Source organism: Amblyomma americanum, chromosome 7 (assembly GCF_052857255.1).
Source record: "Amblyomma americanum isolate KBUSLIRL-KWMA chromosome 7, ASM5285725v1, whole genome shotgun sequence".
NCBI classification, from domain to species: domain Eukaryota; kingdom Metazoa; phylum Arthropoda; class Arachnida; order Ixodida; family Ixodidae; genus Amblyomma; species Amblyomma americanum.
The window spans coordinates 163,963,800-163,991,133 of record NC_135503.1 but is presented as its reverse complement, the minus strand read 5'-3'; the positions used below and the strand labels follow the sequence as shown (position 1 = coordinate 163,991,133).

The 27,334-nt window shown below is 53.5% G+C and overlaps 1 protein-coding gene and 1 long non-coding RNA gene across 3 annotated transcripts in view; one reads left to right on the top strand and one right to left on the bottom strand.

Moving 5' to 3' along the window:
* Positions 1-27,334, bottom strand: part of LOC144096741 (uncharacterized) — a 52,281-nt gene that overhangs the window by 10,171 nt on the left and 14,776 nt on the right. The gene's annotated exons all lie outside the window — the stretch shown is intronic.
* Positions 11,943-13,927, top strand: LOC144097568 (uncharacterized). Of its 2 annotated transcripts, XR_013307069.1 has the most exons (4): positions 11,943-12,467; positions 12,539-12,709; positions 12,793-12,983; positions 13,610-13,927. It is a non-coding gene; the product is annotated as an uncharacterized LOC144097568 (long non-coding RNA). The 2 variants fall into 2 exon arrangements; XR_013307068.1 differs by having other exon boundaries at positions 12,092-12,709; positions 13,610-13,925.

The window sequence follows — 27,334 nt, the reverse complement described above, 5'->3', positions numbered from 1 at the left end:
CTCGTGACAGTTAATGACGCCCACAGAGTGCCCCTACGGGTGGTTAACTGTAGCCAGCAGCCACTGAGCCTTCCCAAGAACAAAACATTGGCTTTCTTCACCTCTGCGATAGAGCAACGTGAGCCCACCGATACGGTACTCGCAACTGTAGAGCATGCTAGTCCTTCGGCTGCTCCAAAGGTGTCGTTCGATCTTTCTCACGTAAAATCCAGGGAGAGGGAGGCTCTGGCTGGTTTGCTGAACGACTACTCGGAGGTATTCGCCGCGTCCAACCTGGATTTGGGCTGCTGTGGCGTTATAAAGCACAGGATAGAAACCGGCACTTCATCGCCCGTTTACCAGCGTGCGTACAGGATTCCTTACTCCCAACGTGAGGAGATGGAGCAGCAGATGCAGGACCTGATTGATCGCGGCATTGTCGAACACTCAAAGTCACCCTGGGGAGCACCAGCACTATTGGTGGAAAAGCCAGATGGCTCGTATCGATTGGTAGTGGACTACCGCAAACTAAATGCCGTAACTCGCATCGATCCATACCCCATCCCCAATATACAGGGGACGCTTTCTCAGCTGGGCTCTGCCAGGTACTTCACGGTAGTGGACATGGCGGCGGGATTCTGGCAGATAGCAATGGATCCGGCAGATGCCGATAAAACGGCATTCAACACGCCCTCAGGGCACTATGAATGGAAAAGAATGCCGATGGGTCTGGCCAACAGCCCTGCTGTCTGGCAGAGAACCGCTGATGTTATCCTGGCAGGTCTTCTGGGGAGGCTGTGCTTCGTGTATATGGATGACATTATCATATACAGTGACAGTTTTGAGAACCATTTGCGCGATATTGAGCAGGTTTTGGTGCGACTAAGAGGAGCGGGTCTCAAGCTGAAGCCCTCTAAGTGCCAATTCCTCAAAAACTAGGTGAAATACCTCGGGCACGTTGTTTCAGCTGACGGCGTGCGACCGGACCCTGAGAAACTAAGGTGTGTCTCGGATTTTCCATCCCCGACTAGCGTCCGCCAGTTTCTCGGCCTGATCGGTTACTACCGAAGGCACATAGAGGAGTTCGCCAAGCTCGCTAAGCCGCTCACCGCCTTAACAGCCAAAAATGTCGCCTTTCGCAGGGACGAAAACGCGGAGAATGCTTTTGGGGCCCTGAAAAGGAAGATAATGAGTGCACCGCTGTTGCGCCACCCGGATTTTAATTTGCCCTTCGTTATGGCCACAGATGCGTCAAAGTTCGCAGTGGGTGCCGTGCTATCTCAGGTTATCGAGGGCAAAGAACATCCCGTTGCTTTTGCTAGCCGACAGCTGAGCCCCACAGAGCAAAAGTACGGAGCTACGGAAAGGGAGTGCCTCGCCGTTGTCTGGGCAGTAAAGCACTTCAGATGCTACCTTTACGGCCGCAAATTCAAGCTAGTCACAGACTGCCATCCTCTGAAATGGGTGATGAGTGTCAGGGACCCTAGCTCGCGACTCACTAGATGGAATCTACACCTGCAGGAATACTGCTTTGAAGTTGAGCACAAGTCAGGAAAGACGCATCTGAATACTGATGCACTCAGCCGCACAGCTGCCGTGGCAGCTATAGATGAGTTTGTCCCCGTAGTCGACCCCGCCGAATTACGCACAGAGCAGTGCAAAGATCCGGACCTGAAGCGAATAATCGAAAGCTTAGAGGACGCACCGTCTCACCCCGAACAGCTAGGTTATTTCATTGGCAAAGACGGCACCCTGTGTCGGCGCACGAGGCCAACCAGGAAAGGGAGACCAGAGAAAACCGCTTGGGAGAGAGTCGTCATACCTCGGTCGTGGACAGAAAGGGTTCTTCGCGCGTTTCACGATGCGCCATGCGCCGGTCATTTTGGCGTAGCGAAGACACGCAGGCGTGTGGAGCGTTTGTACTTTTGGAGTGGCATGCGACAGGATGTTAGAGACTACTGTGCGAAGTGTCATTCCTGTCTCGAAAGAAAAACACCCAAGGGACGAAGACCAGCTCCAATTCAGCCGTTCCCTGAGGTTTCGGCTCCCTTCGAGCGGACAGGTATGGACATAATGGGCCCATTGCCCACGACCACTTCCGGAAACAAGTACATTTTAGTATTTGTCGATCACCTTTCAAAATACGCGGAAGCGGTAGCACTCCCAGATCAGAAGGCAGACACGGTTGCAAGAGCATTTGTCGAACAGATCGTGCTCCGACATGGACCCCCGAGGCAACTCTTGACAGATCGGGGAACGAACTTCGTGTCGCAGCTAATGAGGAGAGTTTGCGAGCTGCTTAAGATCGCTAAGAAGCAGACAACACCGTGCCATCCGGATTGCAACGGCGCGGTGGAGCGACTGAACCAAACCGTGGCCGGGTTCCTGTCGCATTTTGTTTCGCGCGACCAGCGGGACTGGGACTTGTGGCTCCCGTATGCAATGTTTGCCTACAATTCCGCAGCACACGAGAGCACGGGCGAATCGCCATTCTTTCTTCTCTACGGCCGAGACCCGGACCAGCCTGGTGAAGTGCCAGAGGGCCCCCGTCGTGTCCCATACGCTTCACTGGACGACTATAAGGTTGAGCTAGAATCGCGCTTGCAAGTGGCGAGGGACATCGCAAAGGAGTCCTTAAAGAAAGCGGCGAAGCGCAGGAAGGAGGTGCACGATCGCAGTGCTAGAGACGAGCCGTTTGATGTGGGGGACAGCGTGTACATTGAAAACTGCCAAAGGCAGATTGGGCTAGCTCGTAAGTTCCAGACGAAGTGGAGAGGACCGTGCGAGGTTGTCGAGAAGCTTTCTCCGGTAAACTTCAGAGTCCGAGACGTGAACCGGCGTTTGATAAGGATACACGCAAATCGCCTCAAGTCGGCACCGGTTCAGTATTCACGAAATGAGGAAAGGGAAAGCGCGGATTTTGATGGGGACAGAAGTGAAGCGGAGCGCGCAGATAGTTCGCAAGAAACGCCCTCTCCTGCATTTGTTCGGCAGGCGCCCGAGGTGACGGCCGGAATGCCACCGGATTTACTTCATGCATTGCTAGAAGAAGCGCGCGAGGTTGCCGCGCAGATAACGCCAGGAGAGGCTCCTGCCACGAGCCCTCGCGAGTCCCAAAGCAGACAAAGGGGCACAGACTTACTTAGTATGACTCATGAAGGCCGATATCCGCTGCGAAATCGGAAAGCTAAGTCGGACTAATGGCGTAAACAGAGCGGAGTTGTGAACTGGTTAGAATTGTGTAATGCCGCAGCTCATAACATTGCTATATGCGTATGTGTTAAGTTATCGGAGTTAATGGTTAAACCTTTCTGTCATTAAGTAACACCTTCACAGGAGAGCATGCGGAGCGCATGCAGAACCTGCCCTACTTCCTTTCGTTATCTATATTTTTGTCTGTGCCGTGATCGTGCTAGAAGTGGGAGCTCCTTTGTAACTGTGGTAAATTTATTTCGTCCAGTTTGGACTAGAAAGGAGAGGCTTGGGTGCTGAGTTTCATGTTTATCTGTAAAAGAAGATCAGTGCTGTCCCTGGAGACGCCAGTTATGACAGCGGAGGCATTGGTGTTGTGAAGTGGTGTTGAGTGCAGCGAAAAGTGTTTTGTCGGACGCACTGTGCGAGGCGATTCAGAAAGACAAGGGGAGCTGCAGGGACTCAAATGTTCGGAGAACATTCTTCTGGAGGGTGAGCGAGTGTGACATTCCTTGTGTGCTGCGAGGTTCCGCGTTCCACGGCGCGGCGTAGACGGAGACCCAGATGACAGCGGCATCATCAATTACCCAGCCATGCACTTTGAGTGACGACCAGAACGAAGGGACCCGCCGCCGTGACAGCGGCATCATCAATTACCCAGCCATGCTCTTTGAGTGACGACCAGAACAACCGGACCCGCCGCCGCCGCCGCGGGGAAACAGGCTTTATCCTCCCCAATTTCCGGGCACATTCCAGGACAAGGGAGCTGTCAGCGGGCCAGAGCGCGCCGTACCACAGCCGACGCTATGCGCTACCGCGAAGACAACATTCTTTCCCTCCTTCCCCTTTCGACGTGGGCTATCGCCGGGAAGGCACCCACAGCTTCCCGCCGTGCCTCGTGAACAAAAGCGCATTCCCAGAACGGCCGTGACGGACACCTGTCATGGCGGACAGGCAGTACTCGCCAAGAATGTGGAAAGACAGGCGCTAGTGAATTAGCTCCGAAGAGAGAGCCTGTGTATACTCTCACTTGAGAGAGAGTGGTGGCGTTTTTGTTTATTTAGTTTGTATTGTTAACAGACTCTGGGTTCGAGGCTAAGCCCAACCCAAGGGGTGGTCCCCATCTCGCATGTTATTTTGGATTGGAGAATTGATGCTTTGGGCGGGCCACTGGAAATGACCGCCCTTAGTCCTTTGTTCATCAAGTGCTTAAAAGCACATGTAAACGGATGCAGTCGAGGCTGAGCTGAGGACGACATCGTTCGCCAAGAGGGCCTTCAGCGCCGAAGCCCGACGGCGTGCAGCTTCTGCCAGCAACCGCTCGAGCCCAACTCCGGAGCCACTCCATCGCCCCCATGAAGTCGTCGGCACGTAAGCTCGGGCGCCCCAGCCTCTGATGTATAACCTTAATCATGTGTAATTATTGAATATACCTGTTTGTTTAAACTGAGCCATACGGTGTCTCTTTGCCTCTCCGTCCCGTGTGGACCTGCGCATTATGGGGGTCATCACACAGCCGAACAATTGCTGTGATGTCAAAGAGTTCTTTTGTGTCACGTGAGGCATCGAAAAACGCCCATATAATCGCTGCTTCATCGTTATGATCTACTGCACTGCTGAAGCCAGCCTTCTTGAAGAGCCGGAACGCCAACTAATGTGGAAGCAGCGATTATATTGCAGTTTTTTCATGCCTCACGTGACCTGTAAGTACACGTTGGCGTCACAGTTCTCATTCGGCTGTTCAAACTGAGACCAAAACAGCACGAGGAAGAAATGCTATTATAAATTATTTATTGGTTATAGGAGAATACCAGGTGGTAATTCACGTATAACAACGCCTTACGCATCGTTACAAACAAAAAACACGCACCCAAAAGTTAGGTGTCTATACTCCTTTAATTCTTTAGACCCACCATTCTGCTTACTGACCTTGCTTTGCAGTTCATCTGCTGAGCGACTTAACGATATCACCTGAGAATTGCATATTACTAAAATATTCTCCATTAACTCTTATCCCCACTTTTCCCAATCCAGTCCTCGGAATAGAGCAGGTATTCCTATATACGTCCTGTTTACAGGAGGTATTTTGTTGCAGAGGACGCATTGCGGAGACTCATTTTTTTTTCTGCATGATTGGTGATGCATTAGGCACTGCAGTCCAACACTTCTTCAGCACAGTTTGGTATTGACACTGTTGCTTCCATCACTGGCAAAACACCATCCAATGAAAGTAACGCCTACGTGGAAGCTGAAGACAGCTAAACTTGTACTGTTGGAAAAAACTGCATGCGTGCTAGACACTTGCTTGTTCACTCAAATACGGCATAATAGAGCAGCTGGGACACGAGATATGGCTTACATACCTTCGAGGCTGCACTCGTAGCTATGTGATTAAAATGTTTCGCCTGCACATTCTTTGAAATGCCTCAGGTATCATCTTTTACCAGGTCAACGGATATACTCAGGCTGCTTTCAGTTTGGGCATATTGTTACGTGGCGACCAGCCGAATTATAAGTGGCGATGAACGATGGCAGTGAGATCATTCTAATGGCCCCTCGCCTATAGCGCGACCTTTCTGTTCCCGCGCCGCTGCTAATTCGTCGTTTCAGTGACACTACCCGGTGCTGCCGAGCGATCATCCCGATAGTGAATAGAAGAACACACCGACGGAGAGACGGCTCAGTGGAGATGGGTTCAGAGGAGGACGGTACAACACAAATGGCATGGGGGGAAGTGCTGGCTGCCACGATGAAAGATATGTGTTAGTGAATCCTAGTCGACGAAGCGCTTGGGACACAGGTCACCAGTAGCCAACGGACGAAGCCCTTGAATGCACCGAATGGCATGGGCAGGAGGGTGGTGTCCTCACGTGTGGGCGGCGTCTCGGGTCGCGGCAGCGTTGTCATGTCAACGTGTCTTGTGGTCAGGGCGGGGGACGGGACTGCGGTGAGCGGCGAGGTCGATTCAGGTTCGGCGGGCTGGGGCACAGCGGGGCAAACCAGGTGCACACGGCCGACGATAACGGCAGGCAGAAGACTCCGAAGATCGAGGACCAGGATGGGGATGATACCCCGCATCTCACACCAAATGTTAAGTGGCGACCAGCCGAATAATAAGCGGCGATGAATGATGGAAGTGAGATGATTTTAATGGCCGCTCGCATATAACGTGATGTTGTTGTTAGCATATCAAAAGATGGCACCACTGCCAGCTTCGTCGTCTTCGTGACAATATTGCCGCTTTGCACAGTTTTTCCACAGTGCCGCAAGGTGTGCCTTAATGAGGTTTTACTGTACCTGCGAGTACTAACGTTGCTGAATTTGATGCGTCTCAACGTGAAATCTGAACCGATTCATACACCTCCTGCAGTAAGGCCCATGATCCAACTATAAAATTGAAGCTCTGATCTATTGCTATGCGATGCATTCAGAACAGGTGCTGCCCTTGATGGTCTCACAGATAACTTTGACCACAATGGCAACAAAGGCATCAAAGGTTGCCTCCAAACTATAGCTCTCCACCATTCGTGGCATGTTTTCCGCTGCTCTACTATCTTTCTCCACAGTGGCCCACTCATAACTCACCTCAGTTCTGACTGCGGGGCCAATCCAGCAAACAAGTCTTACGCAGTACTCTTCGGATGGACCTTATGGCCATGCCACTGCTCTAATTACACCCTACCACTTTCGCTCGGCCCCATGGCGACATTCCTAACAGAGGTGGGGGAAGGAGGAAGTTGGAGCACCATGAAAGCCAAATGTACAACAAGGACGTAGTGCAGTGGCCTCGCTCAAAGCTCTTGCCCTGAGCTCAAACAGCACAGGTACTTCTGGTCGAGCTTACAACTTCGTGATGCCCAAGTTGACAGCTCACATCGAAACAAATTAATTACACACGCCAACAATGCCACATCTATTAAGATACGGAAGATGATGTTAAGCCATCTATGCCCTAACCAACCCGAAATTCTTACCACTGTCAAGTAGATGACCTCGATTCTCTTCGGCAATACATCATGCTCATTACTGTTCACAGCTATGGTAAATTGTCATTTTTACCTCTCAGATTTTCTCGTCAAGAGGCAGAAGGGCAAGTGGTTAACTGTCTGGTTCTTGGGACCAAGTGACATTAAGCAATCACTACAAGCACTGGACACACACTCCCTGAAGGGGCCACTGAAAATCTTGCACCAAAGTTGCAAATTATACTGTTTGAAAGGGCAGTACTTTTTTTATTTATTTGTACATTATTTGTACCTCAAAGGCCCACAAGGGAGTATTACATGAGGGGTGGACTGACATGTATTTGAACCTCCTGTCACATAATTTTTTCAGAAAAGGCAAACTGAAGAGTGAAAAACATAACAGCGCGGAAAACGTGGACTTCAAGGGTAGAAAACACTGGACAAGCGCTTGTCCTGTGTTTTGTACTCTTGAAGTCCCCATTTTCCGCGCTGTTAATTTTTTAAATATGTATCACCAACTCGCCCACCTTGCTATCGTGCAGAAGAGCTAAACTATTCATCCACATCCTTGAGGTTTTTTTGCTCCCATAATTCCTACTGCACTAGAAGCCGTGTGTTGGTGCTTGAAACTGAATGCCACACACCCATATGCATGCAGCAGACATCCTTTACCAGCATAGCACCACGTAAGATCATGTCAATGCCTCATTTGGGGACTAGGGTGCAAGCACACAGAACAGTAGGAACAAAACGCAAACACTAATGTGTGAGCCACTCCTGTGCTCTGTCTTTTGGGCTACATGTCTCAAGATGAACAACCCCTTCCCCATTTTCTTCAAAAAGTGAAACTACAACGAACATCTACTCCTAACTTGTGAAAACAAAATGACAAACATAGAAGGAAGAACATAAACATGCCTCGTCCTTGCGTTTCTTTGTATTCTTCAATTACGGGAACTACTTCATTGTTCAGCTGCCTGACCTACCTACATTCGTCTGCGACTTCTCGCCTCTCGCCACTGCTTGTCTCTAGGGGCACAAACGTTGCCAGTTCCACAGCAGGAGGCCCACCTTCAAAATTATAACTTGCTAGATACCTGACAGCCTAGCTGCTTTGTTCAGTATACAGGCAAGCTTTGTTCATTTGGGGTCTGCAGGTGAAAGCTGTTGTCTTAATAGTGAATGTTCCCACGTTTCCTTTTTTTTTCTTCTTTCTATGTAATGGCTAGGACAAAAAACTGTTGCCCACCCATTGCAACGGAAGTAGCCACATAATCATAAGGTCTCTTTCATTCAGCTGCACTTTCTGCACTAGTGCGGTACGAGTTCTAGGCTGGCCGAAATGAATAAAATGAAAGCCGAATTGCTGCATCGCAGCTGCGGTGCAGCAATTGGTGGGTGTGAACAAACAAACGCTAAAACATAGGACACGTCATTCGGGTGGCATCACGACTGAGTTTCACTCCTGTATATACATTTCTTTTTTCATGAGGCCAATTAAGCGTTCGTTCACTGCAAAGTCATAACAGTTAACCCCTCCTAGAACCCACTTGGCGTGAAGCGTAGCTGCCAGGGTTTGCGTCCCCAAGCTGTTTCTGGTCTTTGTTTTCATCAGGTTGATCTGAGAGAAAACTCTCTCCACTGTTGCACTGGAGTGCGGCAAACATAGAAGCTTGTAGACGAAGTCGTTCAAGAGAGGGAACATTGGACTCCCGTCTCCTTGCCTGGCATCTCTCACTCGTTTCCAGAAGCGTTGAACGCTCGCATCTGCCGGCTGGTCCATTTCTGTATTGCGGAGCAGTCTCCATTCTGCGTCAATTTTGTTCACTTCTCTTCCTGGCACCAGGGAAGGGAATGAGGTGGCAAGTGGGGCTATTGAAGAAATCCACTTTTCGATGACAACTTGCGGGTTGATTGCCTCCAGTCTCTTCATCTGGACGTTGTCCAATGGGAATCTGGTTAATATCTGGCTTGCCGTACCTCGTACCTCCTCCCGGCCTGACCACGCCACCTCGATCCCAACGCTTTCCCCTCGTGCACATGGCGCATAGCCAGATTGTCAAAATCAAGGTGGTGAAGAAACAGTGAATAAGGAACCGATTCACATCGAAAAATAAAAAAGGCCCATGCGGAAAGTAAAATTTCCCTAGATTACAACAAAAATCCCTTTTCCCCTAAACAACGTTTAAATTCCCTAGATCTAGGAGAAAATCCCTAGGGTTGGCAGCACTGACTGAAAGCAATGCTCGGCTCAAACATGGCTCAAACAGCAAAAAAATTGGCGGACGTGACGTCTTTTCTTCAAGCCGGATGCGACGTCATGGGTTGAAATAACGCTTGCGTTAGTCACTGCCCTAGAATGGCCAAGGTAGATGTACACTGGTAGCGAAGGCTCCATAGACGCCCATTGGTCCAAAAAATGGCGGCTCGTGGGCACTCCAGCGCCCCCTGGATTTTGGGGAACAAACTACGCAAACGTGACGTAGAATGACGTCACGCATACGTATGCTTTGGCGCGAATTATAAAGCGGTCTTTCTGTAGAATCCGCGTTTTCGAGCCTGTACCTCTCGAAGGTTGCTGCCTTTCAGCGCGCCCCAACCTTTGCCAGTCAAATGTGCTCGCCTTGTGTGCTCGAGTTCCTGCTAGTTATGGCCTTGTTAATGTGCAATTGGGAACGCAATGAAAGTGACTGGTAAAGGAGGGACAGCAGAGAAAGGCAGCAACACTTCCAGACACTGGCGTGGCTGGGTTAGCCGGGTATCGAAACAAGGCCTGCAAAGACGCGCTGTAATGCACCGCACACTCATGAATAGGGGGCAGGTCAAGAGTGTTGCAAAAATACAAAATTTGCCAGGTTTTAATAAAATGACTTACCTCTTTCATAAAACAAGGTGCTAATATATTTTTTCTTTTCTATTGGCAGATTACATTCCAATTTTGTAGCTTTATCATTTCTTTATATGAGTGTTTTGCCCCCCATCCTCTGGTTGTGCTGCAGTCGCGCTAAACCACTTTTAGGCCCAGCCTTCGCCACCACTTTAAATCCGCCTTGGAATGGCTGCGAGCTGTGCCAGAACAGAGGTCGTAGCCATTCGATAAGGTTGATCCACGTTGGCAAATCGCCCCAGTACTGCTCAAGATCGATGAATCTTCTGCTTTTCATCCCTTTTGAGCCGAAGAGTTCAGCACATAGTTATAACTTAGTGTATCCTCATAACAGAACGTATCTCACTGGAGCAAACGTTTTTGACACAGACCAGCACTGGTTGGACTACATTCAGCGGGTTACCTAAAGGCGCGGAGCCTGATGTCGAGACCCGAGGCAACGCGCATGCTGCATTCTGTGCATAAACATGCGCGTGCGCTTCGTCACGTACCAAGCAGCGCACAAAGTCCGTTCACCCAACACCCAAATGCCGATAACGTGGTCGCACAGCTGGAATTATTGGAGCGTTCGGTCAGTAGTATCGTGGTTGGTCAGGTGGAACAGCTGGCGCCCCGAATGCAACTGCCATCGCGAGCTGCGAAGGGACGACAAAGCGCAACAGGTCCCTCTTTCGCCTCGCGCTACTACATGGTCAGTGAATCGGGTCTGCTTGTCGTGGGTACGTGATAAGAAAAAAAAGGAGAGAAGAATGGTTCTGGAGAAAGCAAACAAGCAGCAGCATGTTCTGGTCGGTGAAAAGAATAGAGAATGGATACAGGGATCCACTTCTCTTTGTCAGGAGGCGATGTCTGTTGGCGCAGTTACATCGACGCTAGCGCGAACGACAGCACAAAAACGAAACTATGCCGCGGCAGACGGCACAAACAGCGCTGTACGAAATGCGCTTGCGTGGGTTCGCTCCGACAGTTTTATTTCTGCCATCCGCTTTATTCTTGTCGCCTGCGCCTTAAAATACACAATTTCTAGATTCCAATATAGCGATGATTCTATGGGATTAAAGCGGCCACCGCGATAGCAGCGAAGAAGCGCACGCGTACCGCATCTTCGCACGCTCCGGGTATGTTCCCTCTTCATTGCTAAATACCTTCCACAGACAGCTGCTCAGGCCAACTGAGACTCGTCGCAGTGCGTTTCTGAAGGACGGTATTTGCTTATGTCAGCTTTGTCCCCCTTTCCCTTATATATCATGTTCATTCTACTTGATCGCCATTCATTGGGGGCTTTGCCATCCACTACCATTTTTTTTCACTACCTCTATTATTGTTTCCTTGGATTTTGGTCAAAGCTTCTTTATTAATATAATCGGAATACCATCTGGTCCTGTCGACGTGTCACTAGCAACCTTCTTCTCTTGTCATAACGCGAGCGCATGGTTGCGCTCTCTGGAGGGCCACCGCGTCCGACACGGCCGCGCATCGAAGCGAAATGGCAGATGACGCGAAGCGCCACGCGCAGGTCCAACTTCTTTTGCGCCACTCGGCTGCGACGAGTGGCCGTGTCGAACGCAGTGGCCCTCCAGAGAGTGCAGCCACGCACTCGCGTGTTCAGGGTGGACGAGCCTGTACGTATGGGACCGCTGCTCGCTTCGACCGACGGATGCCTCGGGGACTGCAGAACCACCGTGCCTGATCACGTTGTAAATAATTCCCATTACTAACTTGCCTATACTCTGCGCAAATCAAGACGAAAGCTCGGAACTTATGAGCGCACATATGCCCACTCGAATAACCCATACATTACGCGAAATGAAAGCGTATTTTCATACGGTCAATTACGACAATATTTTCCTGAGAAAGCTTCGAAAAGACTCATTTTTCTGGAGCGCCTTCCAGGGCACATGCACTGCACAAGTGCGAGCACACAAACCACACAAGCGTCCTTTCACAACGAATGTGCCACACCACACGTCCAGAGCATCCAGAGGCCGACCAAACAAGCAAGCGATGCAAAACGCCCGCGCCCGCACGACCGCGATTCACAAATCACAAATGACGCCAAGCCATATCTATAATCCATGGGTGAAAATAACAGAAGCGTTTGCGGGTCGGTGGGCTGGAAACGCCGATTGGTCGGTGGGATGCGTGTCTGCGTGACGTTTTTTCGCTTCGCCCTGGTTCTCAACCGGATGTGGGGTCGCCACGCCTCTCTCGGCCTGTCCCTAGAGTGCCTAGGGAATCGCTAGGGCCGGCCGGCCGGCCGCCGGGCGTTCGTGAGCGTAGGGGGCGGCACACGCGTTTCGGAAGCTGTCCAGGTATGGCTTTTTTTTATGCGTGGTGCGCTCGTCGGCGCAGGCAGCTGAAATTTCTGTACAGTTCTTGCTTCCACGACATTGCGACGACCCCCAAAAGGCGCTGACCCGCGAGAAATCGCCAGCGACATAAAGGTACGCATTTTATCTCAAATTTCGCTTCATGAAGTGCTGTACCGCTTACCTACATGCCTTGCGCATTCCAGGACGTCGTTTTCCTGCTGCAGGAGCACGTCGTGCTGGTGTTCAAAATTTTGCAACTCCATTACGACGACCCACATAAGGTGCGGTTTGAGGACCGCCGGCGTCGCCATCTGAACCGCCGTCTGACAGCCACGATGAAGCGCTTGTCGGGCGTGCACGTTCTCAATCACGAGGTAAGGGTTGAACAACGTTTTCGCAAGTTTTCTCGTGCAGAACTCGCCAAATTGCGGCGCTTGTAACGTAACTTTTTTTGCAGCATCGTTTCCTGGATGCTTCTGGCGAGCCGATGCTGTCCTTATTTGCCGCGGACCGATACCACGTGGCGAGACGCCAGGGCATCGACCCCAGTGCGCCTTTGTTCCTTTGCAGTGGCAAGTCCAGGGTAAAAGTGGCCACGATAATTCTGCCACTACAATCTGCCCTTTAGGATCGCTATCAGCTGTAACGGTAAGTCCAGAAGTTCCGACTCGCGCATTGTGGAAATCGCGCCTGGCCTAAGTGTCCAGCATTCACCCAGTGCAGTGCAGCTTTGTTTAATTCCTTACAGACTTCTCGCGCTTTGTCGTAATCGACGGCAGCCGTGAAAATTTACATATTAGACCTCGCTACAGCATTATCCCAGCGCAGCGCGCCTTTGTTTCTTTGCGTCGGCAAGCGTTAGAAGCGCGCGCCGTCTCGCGCTTTGTCCAAGTCGGATATAAAACTCGCGCTAGGCCTCGTTGCCTGGTTGACAAAGTGCACGGCTTTGTTCCTTTCAATGGCAAGCCTCTGTCACTACAGTCGGTGGCCTTAATTTTTATGATCGCTGTCAGCTTCAACAGCAAGTCCAAGAAAAGTTATGACGATCGCGCAGTGTGGAAATCGGCGGTAGAGACAAAAAACTCGTGCTTGTAGCTGCAGACTTACCCAGCTCCAGTGCGCCTTTGTTTATTTCCGTAGCGACTACCCGCGCTTTGTAGAAATCGACGCCAGCCGTGAAATTTTACATATTCGACCTCGCTACAGCATTAGCGCAGAGCGCCTTCGTTTCTTTGCGTTCTAACTTGTTTGCTCGTTACTTTTGTTCTTTTCAGTCGTTTCCTGAATCTGTCCAAAGAGCCGGGGTAGGTGGATGATTGTTCGCCGTCAGTGGAACCACATGGCGATCGCACTGCATACAGCACGACTTTGGTCCATGTGTTTTTTAAATAAAAACATCAGATGTCGAAGGTCGTGCCCGAGGATTGCTTCGACAGCTGGGGCAAAACCATGGGGACCGCACACGCTGTGTCGTCGCTGCCAAGTGAAGAGGCACAAAACGGCTGTCAACCTTAATAAAGGCCCTTCTCGGGGCCGCCTCAGTGTTTCCTGGCAGATCACACGCTTTCCACCCTGTGCACGGGTTCTCATTTCCAATTAAATAGGTCCTTCAAACCCTGCAGAAGGCTTGAATTAGGAACAGCTAATATCAAGATGGTACTTGAGAAACAATAGCGGTTACAATAACAAAGATGAAGAGGGGCTGGAGTCCTCCCGGTCCTCCAAAAAGGACTTGAGCAGAACGTAGAGATTCCGCGGGCATCCCCACCGGCCGAGCGTGGCCAGCACCAGAGGATGCCACACGCTGTCAAACGCTCCCTGAAAATCGATGGAGATCATGAGTGATTAGCGGCCGGCCTCCCGAATCTCTCGCAATTTAGAAACGAGGGCAAAAAGCGCCTGAACGGCGCCACGGCCCCGAGTAAAACCGAATTGGGCAGTGTGATGAAAGCCACCAGCCGCCATGAAATGATATAAGCGGCCATACAGGAGGCGCTCCAAAACTATCCCGAGCGCAGAGTTGATCACAAAGAGCCGGTAAGAAGTGGTCAGCTCCGGACTCCTACCGGGCTTCGGCAGAAAAACCATGCGACCGCGACGCCACAACTTGGGAAAGTGCCCCACTCGCAGCGCCGCATTAAAGATGAGCTGGATGAATCGCGGGTGGTCCTCCCACAATGCACGCACCATCCTAGGCGTGAGACCATACAGTCCCACCGCCGTCACGGTGCGCACACGCGAGACCGCCAACGCAATCTCGTCGCGCGCGAAAGGCCGAACGTCCGGCCCACACAGATCAAAAGCAGCCGCCTCCTCCCGCAGTGCAACGTGGGAGGGCGCGTCCTCCTCTGTCCTATCGCACGCCACCTGAGTATTAGGACTCGCTCGCCACCTTGCGAGGAGAGCGGACGCGCCCGTGCATCTCTCCGAAGTTTACTCCGAAGACCTCGGTAGCGCCACCCGCTCCCCCTCCCTGTGAGGAGTGCCCATGTTTCCCGCTACTTCTCCCGTGGATCCCCTGACCATCCCGACACCGCAGCCGTCCTCCTGCCCACGCCTCGCCCCGCGCCACGCTGCGCTGAAAATGAGCTCGGAGGTGTCCCTACCACCCACAACAAATGAAGTCTTGGATTCCGACATGGACTTAAACGACTCTCAAGACCGAACGGAGAACGCTCCGACGACCAGTTCGTCCCCGGCCTCGCCACCGCCTACTACCCCCCCCCCCCCCCCCTGCCCAACGGCTGGAAGATAGCCTTGAGCAGAAATCAAGAAAGGAAGCTTCGCAAAGCAGCCCGGACTGAAAACAACAGCCAAGTGCAGGGCAGCACCGACTCCCAGAAACCCCCGCCAAATCACAAACATCCCACGCCAAAGAAACGCGGCCTTCGAGTTCGCCTCCCGCCTCTACCGCAAACGGACATCAAAATCGTGATCTGACCTCGCCGAGGACTCGCTTTAAAGAACTTCTCAAACCTCGATCTTGCCCAAGCAGTAAGCAACGCCTGCCCAGAACCGCAGCAGGTGGAAGGAAGGTACCTCCTTCACCCCCACTACGGATCAAATATCCTCGTAACGAGCACTCCGCACGCAGAAGTTGCCAACGAACTTCGACAAATCAAGGCACTGTCCCTTGGAGACCCCACCCATGACGTGAACGCCTACATACCTTTCACAGAGCACGACAGACGGGGCGTAATCCATGGAATTCCGGACCATTCTGACAGCGGAAGCTCTCCAGACGGGCCTATACATCCGCTCACGCGGGACCACCGTAGTCGACATACGACGCACGGGCAAAACATCGTCAATGCATATCACTTTCAACGGCCCGACCACCCCCAAAGTAGTGTACTTCAAGAGCGCGGAGTTTCGCTGCCATCTGTACCGCCCAGCACGACAATTCTGCTATGTGTGCATGCAGCCGGGTCATCGATCCGATGTGTGCCCCACACCAGACCTGGCGGCCTGCAGGAAATGCGGGGCCCCAAATTTTCCTGACGGACATTAGTGCCTGCCGAAGTGTGCTCTGTGCGGAGGAACACACGAAATCGGCAGCAAGGAGTGCCCCAATCGGTTCAAATCACTCAAGCAAAAGCCACCATCCGTCCGATTCTCCACCCCACCCATCAAGGAACAACACCGGTCCAGGAAAGACAAGCAGGCCCGAACTCGCACGCCACGCTGGTTCAGCACGGACGACGAGTGATCCAGCCAAAGCCGCAGCAGTAGGAGCAGATCGAGATCCGTCTCCACCAACCGGCCAACCCCTCCCCCCCCCCCCCCCCTGCCCCCAAGCAAAAGAAGCCAATTAGCCGGCCACACCAGGGGCAAGCCAAGGCCACGGACAAAAAGGTGAGCTGGGCAAAGCTCGTTAAGAACTCTCCCACTGTTCCTTCGAACACACCAACTCCACCCAAATGCTCAGACTGAGAAAGAAATGGCACACACTATCGACAAGCTACAATCCCAGGTAGCGGAGCTAGCCCGCAAGTGCACTCCTCTCACCACCCCCATGTCCAAACTCCCCCCCCCCCCCTCCCGCGCCCCGGGACGTTGAGACTTCCCCAAACCACTTCTACCACCAGTGGCGACACCCACTCCCGCACCTCGCCAACCGACAACCCCCCCCCCCCCTCCCCAACACATATGAAGAAAAAGAGGGACGTCTCTCGAATAGCATCATGAACAACATAGGCCCCCTTCTCAAAACATTCACCTCCCAGCTCTCAGCCCAAATCGCAAACAGGCGCGCGCCTGAACGCACATGACGCCAAATTTGTTACCCTACAAGCACTGATAAACACCAAAGCCCCTAGCAGAAAACGTGTTACCCGCTCTGACAACCCTGGAGCAAAAACCTACCGGTCCGCGACCGCGGCGGTCGCTATGAGTAGCGACAACGAATCTGTCAGGAGCTTTACCAGCAACCAGGATGGCTCCGCTCTCTAAATCAGGCACTCCTGACCGCCTAGAGATCTGGCAATGGAATTGCCGAAGTTTCAGGAGAAAACAAAGCCTCTTGAAACAATACATCAATGCCACCCCCAATTCGACCCAATATAATCTGCCTGCAAGAGGTAGGAGCCGACCCGGCGCCGACTCTCCCAGGATATTACACAGTCCATAACGCGAGCTCGCCAAAAGTTGCCACCCTTGTTTCTAAGGACATCACGGTGGTCGAACACTCCTTGAGAGAACAGGAGATCAAATACAACATGATCGAGGTCATTCCCAACAAGAGGGGCCGCAAGAGCACCTTCGTTCTGAACGTGTATCACCCCCCACGAGCAACCAAGGCCGATTTCTCTGATATACTTCAAGAGGCAGATCAGCTAGCTGTTTCGCATCAGCTTATCGCACTCGGGGACTTTAATGCCCCCACAGGGAATGGGGCTACACAACGAACTCGCTGCGTGGTGAAGAGCTCGGGATGCCCTGGGCCTGGAAATACTTACTGATCCTTTATACCCAACCCGCGAATGAAACAGCGTCACGCGCAATTCATGCCGTGACCTTACAATCGCCAAGAACATCCATAACGCTACGTGGACGAATCTCGGAGGGAGCTTAGGTAGCAACCACTACATCGTAAGCACGTCTATCACCTCCGCAAACATTCGCCGCACCCTGGGATCAGCCAAAATCACGGACTGGGCTAAATACCGTGCACAGCCCTTTCCGGAAGGCCCCATTTAATCAATCAGCGAATGAAGTGAACAGATTCGCAAAGCACACAAGGAGGCCACCACCGAAGTACAATGCACACCCGATAATCCGGCGGTCGATCGTCACCTTCTGAAGTAGTGCAGACCCGACGGACTCTGGTTTGCAGATGGAAACGCCAACGCCTCAATCGTCCCCTAGCTGAGACTCCGCATAGCACAGATCACGGCAGAAGCACAAGAGTATGCACAACACCTCTCTCAACAGAATTGGGAGGAATTTTGCGAGTCACTACGCGGCACGCTGGGGACCTCCGGCACCTGGGCGATCCTCCGCAGCCTCGTCGATCCGCAAACATCGCGGTCTGCCGCTAACAGTACACTCAAGAAAATCGCCCATCTGTACCCCGGAGACGACGCGGCCCTCCTCACCGCCCTCAAAACCAAATACATCGGTACACCACATCCTCCCAGCACAATCTCGTACACCGGAGGGCCAAATAAGAGGCTGGACGACCCCATCACCACTGCCGAGGTTTACGCCGCGGCTCGATCTGCCACACGCAACACGGCAGCTGGCGCGGACAAGGTCACAAATCGGATGATTCGAAACCTGGGCGAGTCGCCGATCGAGGTCCTTCTTTTGGCTTTTTTTAGTCACGCGGTCTTCGTTCTTGTTGGTCCAGCATCATTTGGTTAGTTGGCTTTTTTTTCGTCATGTCTTTTTGTTGTTTCATATTTCATTCATTTTGTACTTGCTGTGTCATGCCTTGTTGTATTGCTTTTTTTTTGGCCTATTCTTCTGTTATGTATCCCCATCCCCCCTGCAATAATGCCTTCGGGCGCTGCAGGTATTTCCAATAAATAAATAAATGACACCCTATGAGAGGCGGGAAAACTCCCTGAAGAGTGGAAACACTCCGAAATCATCACTACCCAAAACCAGGCAAACCACCAAGCCTGGAAGCATTACAACCCATCTCCCTCACCTCTTGCCTGAGCAAACTATACGAGCGCGTTATCCAGACCAGCTTCCAAAATTACATAGAGGAGAACAACCTCTTTCCACCCACTATGATCGGCTTCAGGAAAGGTCTTTCTACACAAGACGCTTTCCTCCTCAAGGAAGAAGTACTCAGTAACATGCCGATAGGCGGCGAGCACCTCATTATGGCACTTGATTCGAAAGGCGCTTTTGACAACGTTTCTCACGACGCCATCTTGAAAGAGCTCAACGCCCTCGATTGCAGACCCAAGACCTTCAACTACATCAAAAACTTTCTCAGCAACCGCACGGCCACTATTGGCATGGGAGATGTCCGCTCTGACAGAGAGCAGACACCCAACAAAGGCACTCCCCAAGGCTCTATCATCTCTACTCTCTTCAATATAGGATCGGCATGGCAAAAACACTGGAGGCTATTCAAGGCATCGGCTATACTATCTACGCCGATGATATCACCATCTGGTCCACCTGGGGTTCCCATGCCGACAAAGAAAACATCCTACAAGAAGCAGTCACTTTCATAGAAAGACAAGCAGCAAATTGCGGCCTCCGCTGCACACCTGACAAATCCGAAATTATCCGCATTCGGGGCTATGCCTACAATTCTCCCGGCGACATCGAGTTTTACCTCGAAGGCACGAGAATAAAGGAAGTCCCTCTTATCCGCATCCTGGGCCTTTGGCTTCAGAACGACAGGAAAGCCAACCACACGTTACAGCGTCTCCGGACAACTGCCCACCAGATCTCCCGCATGATTCGGCGCACCACCCGCAACAGAAAATGCATGAGAGAGGAGGATACAATTCGACTGATACAGGCTCTAGTTATGAGCCGCCTGTCACACGGTCTCCCATTCCTACCACTTCTGGGGAAGGAGCGAGACAAAGCCGACGCCATCATCCGTACCGCCTACAAACTTGCGTTAGGCCTCCCTATGTACACGGCCAGCTGACACCTCGAGGACCTGGGACTGCCCAACACAATAGAAGCTAGCATCGCAAAAGGAATGCCTCCTCACCACCAAAGCTGGACGCGCAACCTTGGAAATCTGCGCCGCACACACCGACAGGCACGAAATGCTGTATACGTCGACGCAGCCATGTACACCGAATCTACAAACGCGGTGGCGGTCGTCCTGGACACCAATTTCAAGAAAATCGCCAGCGCCTCCTTACGACACTGCTCTCCCACAGTAGCAGAAACTGCTGCAATTGGCCTCGCCATCCAGCACGGCGATGCCACGGGAAATGAGCTAAAAATTGTTACCGACTCCCAGTCGGCGTGTCGGCTCTTCCTCTCTGGCAGACTTCCACACTCCGTCGCTCCCATTCTGACTACCCCACAAGTTCAAAATTCCACATGCAAGCACCAAATCACTTGGACTCCTGGGCACGAGGAGCTCGAGGAAAACGAGGCCGCGGAGAGTCTAGCTCGAGGATATACTAACCGAGCAACTAACCTCCCCGACCTCACCCCTCTCCCTACGGCGAGTGCCTCCTCCTTCTCCGAACACAGACAAGTCTATCCCCCACCACGCACACCGTAAGCTAACGGCGGCAGAGACGAGGGACTGGCAACAACTACAGACGAACACCTTTCCTAACCTACACAAATACCCCATCACCTAACCTACACAAATACCCCATCATCTTCCCCTACAGATATGACAGAATCTGCCCCTGGTGTGGCAGAATTCCAACATATCATGTAACATGGGGCTGCTCCGGTCCCAAGCCCCCCGAACTAGACAAACATCACTCCGAGGAACAGTGGGAGTCTGCCCTGCTCAGCTCTGACTTGGCAACACAGAGAAAGCTGATATCCCAAGCAAGAGCAACAGCGGTGGACATTGTGGTCCTGAAATAAGGACTCCACCCAAAATCTGTAATTTCGAGCCTCTATCCTACCTTTTTGGAATAAATGTTCTCTACTACAACTACTACCTGAGTATTAAGGAGGAGCTCCGCCGACTCCAAAACCGAAGCCGCAAGAGCCCCGTCCGGACGGCGAACAGGAGGTAGCAGGATTGGCCCGCGCAACCGACCAAGCGCCTGCTTGAACGGGTAGCCAAACATGTTAGAGCGAGCGAGACTTCGCATCATAAATAGCGGAGCGGCCACGCACGTACAGCGGGTGGGGCAGCACAGCGCAAATGACATTACGCTGACCTCGTCCAACTGTGTATACAAGTGGGAGTGTGAGCCGGACACACAGGGGTCCGATCACTACCCAATAGTGCTCACCCCAGTGCACCGTGATCAAGCCACCACGCGTGTGTATAGTGTGGTGCGGTGGGGCGAGTTTCGCGAGCGCTGCAGCACCAGGTCTCCTAACGGAGTACATTTTTTCGGACATGTGGCCCAGTGCGCGCGCGTGGCAACTGTGAAGTGCTCTGTGACTGTGGGTGACCCAGTCCCGGATATTAAACTGCTCAACGTGCGCGCTGCACGACGTGTTGCCCAGCGGCGAGCCATCCGCACTGGCAAACCAGAACACTGGACGCTGTACAATCGCTTGGACGCCGTCTGTCGTCGCCACGCCGCCCGCTGCCGCAGACGGAGTTGGGCTCGAATGTGTGGTGCACTGTGTGACTCCCGTCGCCCTGGCCGTCCCTGGAGGATACTGCGCGCGATGCTCTACCCTGCTGTGCCTCGCTGCGCGGTCCTTACCATCGCCATCGCTCGCGGTATCAGCACGGCGCAGCTGACGGAAGCCCTGGCTGACCACTTCGCGCCGCCTCGCTCGGCACCGCTGGGCATCACGCTGTCCAGCCCCCCGGCTCTACCAGCACGGCTGCAGACAGAGATAGCCGAGCTCTGCAACGCGGATATCACCCCCCACGAGCTTGGCAACATACTCGAGCGTCGACGCGGCAGCCGCAGTGCTCCCGGAGCGGACGGTATTACGTATCAGATGCTCCTCAACATCGAGAGCCACCAGCGCCCTGCGCTCCTTGCCGCCTATAACCAAATCTGGGCCAGTGGGGACATCCCCGAAGATTGGAGGAGCGCCCTGGTTGTGCCCGTCCGGAAGCCCGGGAAGCCGCAGAAAGCGCTTACTTCTTACAGGCCGGTTTCATTGACCTCGGCCGCCGGGAAGACGCTCGAGGCTGTCGCGCTGCTCCGCCTCGACTGGATCGCCACAGCGTGCAGCGCTCTGGCGCCCGAACAAAGCGGATTCCGGAGAGGCCGCTGCACGGCGGACTGCATTTCCCAGGTGGTCTCGGCTCTCGAGGATGCCAGGGGACGAAGAGAGGTGTCATACCTAATCTTGTTGGATGTACGCAGCGCGTTCGATCTGCTGCCACACGCCGTCGTCCTCGCTGCCGTGCGCTCACTGGGCGTTAGTGGCAAGCTGCTGGCATATGTGCAGGCGTTCCTTAGCGGCAGAACTTTCCGGGTGCGGGTGGGCAACTCCATCAGCTCGCCCCGCTCCATCCATTCCGGCGTCCCGCAGGGAAGCGTACTGAGCCCGTTCCTGTTTAACCTGGCGCTTGCCCGGCTGCCCCACTGTCTCCCCGCTTCCCGGCACCACGTCCAAATGGCGGTCTACGCGGACGATGTGGCGATCCTTGCCTCCGGTCCAACCTACGAAGGCCCAGCTGTCCGCGCGGCACTACAGAGTGCTCTGGATGCGGTCGTCAACCACCTGGGCAACATCGGCCTAAACATCTCGCCAGAGAAAACTCTGGCAATGATGGTGCACCCCCGGCCGAGCTACCGCAAAAACACACCACAGCTCCACCTCTTCGGAAGCCCACTCCCTTGGCAGACCAGCGTCAAGTACCTGGGTGTGACCATTGATCACGCGCTGCGGTGGAAAACGGCGGGGCAAGGACTCCGAGCTGGGAATCGCCGCATCACTGGGTATGTTGCCCGCCTCCTCGCAGGCGGCGAGGGAATCTCAATACCACTCGCGAGGCAACTATACGAAGGTATAGCCGTGGCGCGATCTCTCTATGCGCTCCCGCTGGTTGGTGTCCGCGCTTGGCAGTGGGAACAGCTGGATGCCGACCACAGAAAGGCCCTGCGTCGCTTTGCGGGACTCCCCAACACCTCGCAGGTGGGCCCCACCTACGCCGAGCTCGGGGCCTGGCCGGTTTCACTACGGGCAGAGCGGGCGGCTCTCAATCACATCGAGCGACTTCACCGTGCGCAGGGCACAGCAGACCTCATAACCAGGCTCCGCAATTCGCCGCACTCGCGCATGGGGCACGTGGCGCGCCTCTTTGACGAGTGGACGCCGCTAAACCGCTCCATCGCTCCACCTACCCTGCCGCCGCCACATCGAAATCGGCCGCTGAGCATACAGACGGAACTACCGCGAGTGCGTTCCAAGCGCAACACCCCCCGCTGTGCCATATTTCAGGAGGCGGCCGAGCGTCTATATGGCGACTATGCAGACCGAGTGGTCTTCTACACAGACGGCTCTGTGATGGATAATGGAGAGTCCGCCACAGCGTCCTGCGCCGTCCCGGCTCTTGGGATCGAGCGACAGTGTAGAGTGCCGCACTGCCCATCTTCGACTGTGGCCGAGCTGGCTGGGCTCCACCTCGCCGCGGACATCATCGCCGGACAGTCTCGGATGACAGCTGTGGTGATAGCGAGTGACTCACGTGCCACCCTGATGCAACTACGTCATCCCGACCGCGGCACCCCCTGTGTAGCGAATCTGTCTGCCAAACTATGTGCAGTGCGCGATCGCGGTTGTGACATCGTGCTGCAATGGGTTCCCTCGCACATTGGCCTGCCCGGTAACGAGGCAGCCGATCGGCTAGCGAAGAACGCGCATGGGGACAGTGCGATTCCCGAGAGCGACGCCGTGACGCCCTTTGACGTGGCCCGCAACACCATCCACCGTAGGCTGATGGCACGACACTCGGATCCCCGTGTTGCATCCGGGAACTCTCCGCGCCTTATAAGCTTCGTGGACTTCGGCACCAGGGCTAGACGTCTCCTGCTGCGCATCAGAGTTGGCTGTGTGTGGACTGCCGAACGCCGCCAGCGCATCGGAGGCGTCGGGGACGGACTCTGTGCTGACTGCGGCGCGCTGGAAACAGTGGACCACCTACTGTGTGAGTGCCCCGCTTTCTCGGGACCGCGAACCGCACTGCGCATAGAATATGGGGAGTTGGGGCTTCCCTCTGCTACCTCGAGCGAACTACTGTTCCCGGCCGCATCTGCCTGGGGAACGCGCAGGGCTTTACGCCACCTGATCCACTTTATTGACAGGGCGGCCATTACCGGCCGCTTTTAAACTGATCCCGAGGCCGCGCGCTTTCCTCTGTGTAGTGTGAGCGCGCCGCCAACATCTCCTCGGGCGCCCCGACGAGCCCCCGCAGCGCAGGGACAGATCGGTATGCGCCGACTGCCCTCCCCCTTCCCTCCTCTCTTCCTGCCCTTTCCAACTAGACCCGCTTCCCTCTCTGCTCTCTCTTTTCTCCCCCTCCCCGCGCAGCCCAGTTGCGGTGTTCCCCTGCATAAAGGAGGCAGTTACCGGGCTGCGCCTCCCCCCTTCTCCCCCCCCCCCCCCCCCCCCCCGTATGAAAGTTTCCAATAACCACTTTAGCGCTTCCCTCGCCAGCTCTCTCGCAGCCGCATCCCGCGCGCACGCCACGCGCTCATGAAAAGCCCGGAGGGACAGGTAATATCGCGCACCTAACTCCCTCCTGAGGAGGAAGTCCCGGCAGCGCTGATACCGCCTCCGCATCGCCCGCACTTGGGCACGCTCGAGAGCGAGATCGTCAGTCCACCAGGACGCGCCGCCCACAGCTGCGCGCCCCGATGAACGCCGTCCGAGCACCGACGGCCTGCGCCACTCCTTTCCAAAGCACTCCTGGAAGCGCCGAAGCACCGTCTCCAGCACCTCCGCAGACCGAATGCAAGCACCGGCCAGACGGTCCACGAACCCTGATCGCCTCAGCGCAGCCAGGACACGCGTGGTGCCGCGGTACGTCAACCGCCTGTCCCTCGGCGCCGTGCCCGCACCAAAGTGCACTTTGATGTGCCGGTGCTCAGACAAGCTGACCGTCTCTGCCACCCTCCATCGTAACCCCATCAGCACCAAAGATGGGGTCGCGAGGGTGACGTCGATCGAGCTGTCAACATACGCGGTAGAATAAGTGGGGGAGACGCCGGGTCGTTGAGCACGAGTAGCCCCGACCCCAAGGCAAATCGGAGGAGCTCACCTCCCCGAGCATCACAGGGATCAGGGCCCCACGTTAGGTGCTTGGCGTTAAAGTCCCCCACGAGCACCACGGGCACAGCACCGCCAAGGGAAAGACAAGCTCGCAGATTGTCAAAAACCGGCGCCATTGACTGGTGCGGCGCAGCGTATGCCAAGACTAGCACAAAACTACCTTCCCTCCCTGTACAAGAGACCGCGACGACACGGGGAGTCACCAGTACCGGGAACACGTCCCAAACCACCTTTCTGACCACAATGGCCGCTCTCCGCCGATATGCAGAGCCACTCCTGAGACAACCCTGGAATTACGTTTCCTGTAACGTACGGGTCCGAAATCACGGCCAGATCGAAATCCGCCTCTCCCAAGCGGTCCACAAGCAGCCCCGTTGCCTTCTTGCAATGATCTAAATTAACCTGAATAAACGAAAAAGAAAACGAATATCTAAAATAAAGAAAAAGAACCCGAAAACAAACAGTCCTGCCAGACAAAAAGGGACAGAGGGGAAGGAAAATCTGAAAAAGAAAACGAATATCTAAAATAAAGAAAAAGAACCCGAAAACAAACAGTCCTGCCAGACAAAAAGGGACAGAGGGGAAGGAAAATCTGCTAAAATAAAAAGCACACCAAAAACAACAAAACCAATATGAACGACGTGAAAAAAAAACAAATCTATAAGGCAGAAATCGCCACCAAAAAAAAAAACAGCCAAAACGGCGTTGCCAAAAGGAGAAAAGAAAAAAATCAAAAGAAAACAAAAATATAAAAGAAACCCCGAACTCCGACTGCAAAAGGCGAGGGCGGCGGACAGCAAAAACATCCAAAAACCCGCCCCCAACCCAGACACCAAGTTCCAACCAGGGACCCCCCAACACGCACACCGCCCGGGAGAGAGGGACGACCACCGCCGCCTCGATGAAAAAACATCTTGGGTCTCGACCTCACTAAGGCCTTTGACAATGTTACCCATGAGGCAATATTGAGGAACCTATCAGACATAGGACCGGGGTGTAGAACCTTCCGGTACATCAGATCGTTTCTGGAGGGTAGGACTGCGGAGATTGTAGTCGGAGAAATTAAATCGGATCCCTTCCCATTGGGGGGCAAGGGGACACCGCAAGGGTCGGTATTATCGCCCTTCCTATTTAATCTCGCCTTGATCAAGATACCACCCAGGCTGCAAGGGATATCGGGACTTAAACATACATTTTATGCGGATGACATTACTCTATGGGTAACAAGAGGCAGTGACGCACAGTTGGAAGAAACTCTACAACAGGCGGTGGATATTGTGGAGGAGCTAGCAGGGGAAGCAGGACTCTCGTGCTCTCAGCCCAAGTCCGAGCTTTTTGTTCTGAGGGATAAACCAAGAGGGATACATGCGAGGCACTATACGCCGCCACCACCTTTAGAGGTGAAAGTGGGGGGAGTACCGGTCGCTGAGGTCCAAACGATCAGGATCCTGGGTATGTATCTGCAGACTAACAGGAAGAATAGCGAGTCCTTGCAAAGGCTTAAAAATACGGTCAATGCTACCGTGCGGCTAATCAGGAGAATCGCCAATCGTAAGAGAGGTGTTAAGGAAAAAGACTTGTGTAAGCTAGTGCAGGCATTTGTGCTCAGTAGAATTGTGTATGCGACGCCTTATTTGAAGTTGGACGCGGCGGAAAAAGGAAAGGTGGAAGCTATGATTAGGCAGGCGTATAAAGCGGCCCTTGGGTTGCCTCAAAATGCGTCTACCGAAAGGCTGCTGGGATTAGGGGTGCACAACACCCTAGAAGAACTACGGGAGGCGCACTTGGTGATGCAGCTCGGTAGGCTTTCAAAAACAAAAGCAGGAAGGGACATATTGGAAAGGATCGGCATTGGAGTTGACGTTCCAGCCGGTGACACGAAAATTCAGATGAGGCGGAAAATGCACAAGGGCTTGTATATAAAACCTTTGCCCAAGAACATGCATCCAATACATCATGAGGACCGCAGGAAGGCAAGAGCCAAAGTTTTACATTCTAAGTACGGGAAGTACAACGGGGCAGTCTATGTAGATGTCGCCGAGTATAAGGACAAGGATGCATTTGCAATTGCGGTGGTGGACGGGCGAGGACGCTTGATCGCCTCTGGATCAGTCAAAACCCGCTCCCCAGAAACTGCTGAGGAAGCGGCGATAGCACTAGCTATGACTAGTAGTAATGCTGACCTGATCTTCAGCGATTCAAAAACAGCCATCCGAAATTTGGCGAGGGGCAGAATATCTGTCACAGCGGCGCGGTTGCTGAATCGGGCCACGGAGCGAGGGATTACGGAGACGGAAATTGTCTGGGTACCTGCACAGTCTGGGAACGAGACGGCTCACATGAATGCTCGAGGTTTCGTCAGCCGAGTAGGTGAGCTGGACGTCCCGGGAAGGTCCACGAGAGATGGGCTGGTATCCTTTCATGACATTACTAATCATTTCAGACTTGAGCGGAGGATTTACCCACCCCCGGACAAGCAATTGGTGAAGGCGCAGGAATGCGTCTGGCGACGATTGCAGACGATGTTTCTTCAACCCATACGTATTGAGCAAACTCTACCCGGACATTCAGCCGGAGTGCAAATGGTGTCACGAATTGGCAACCTATGACCACATATTATGGAGCTGTAG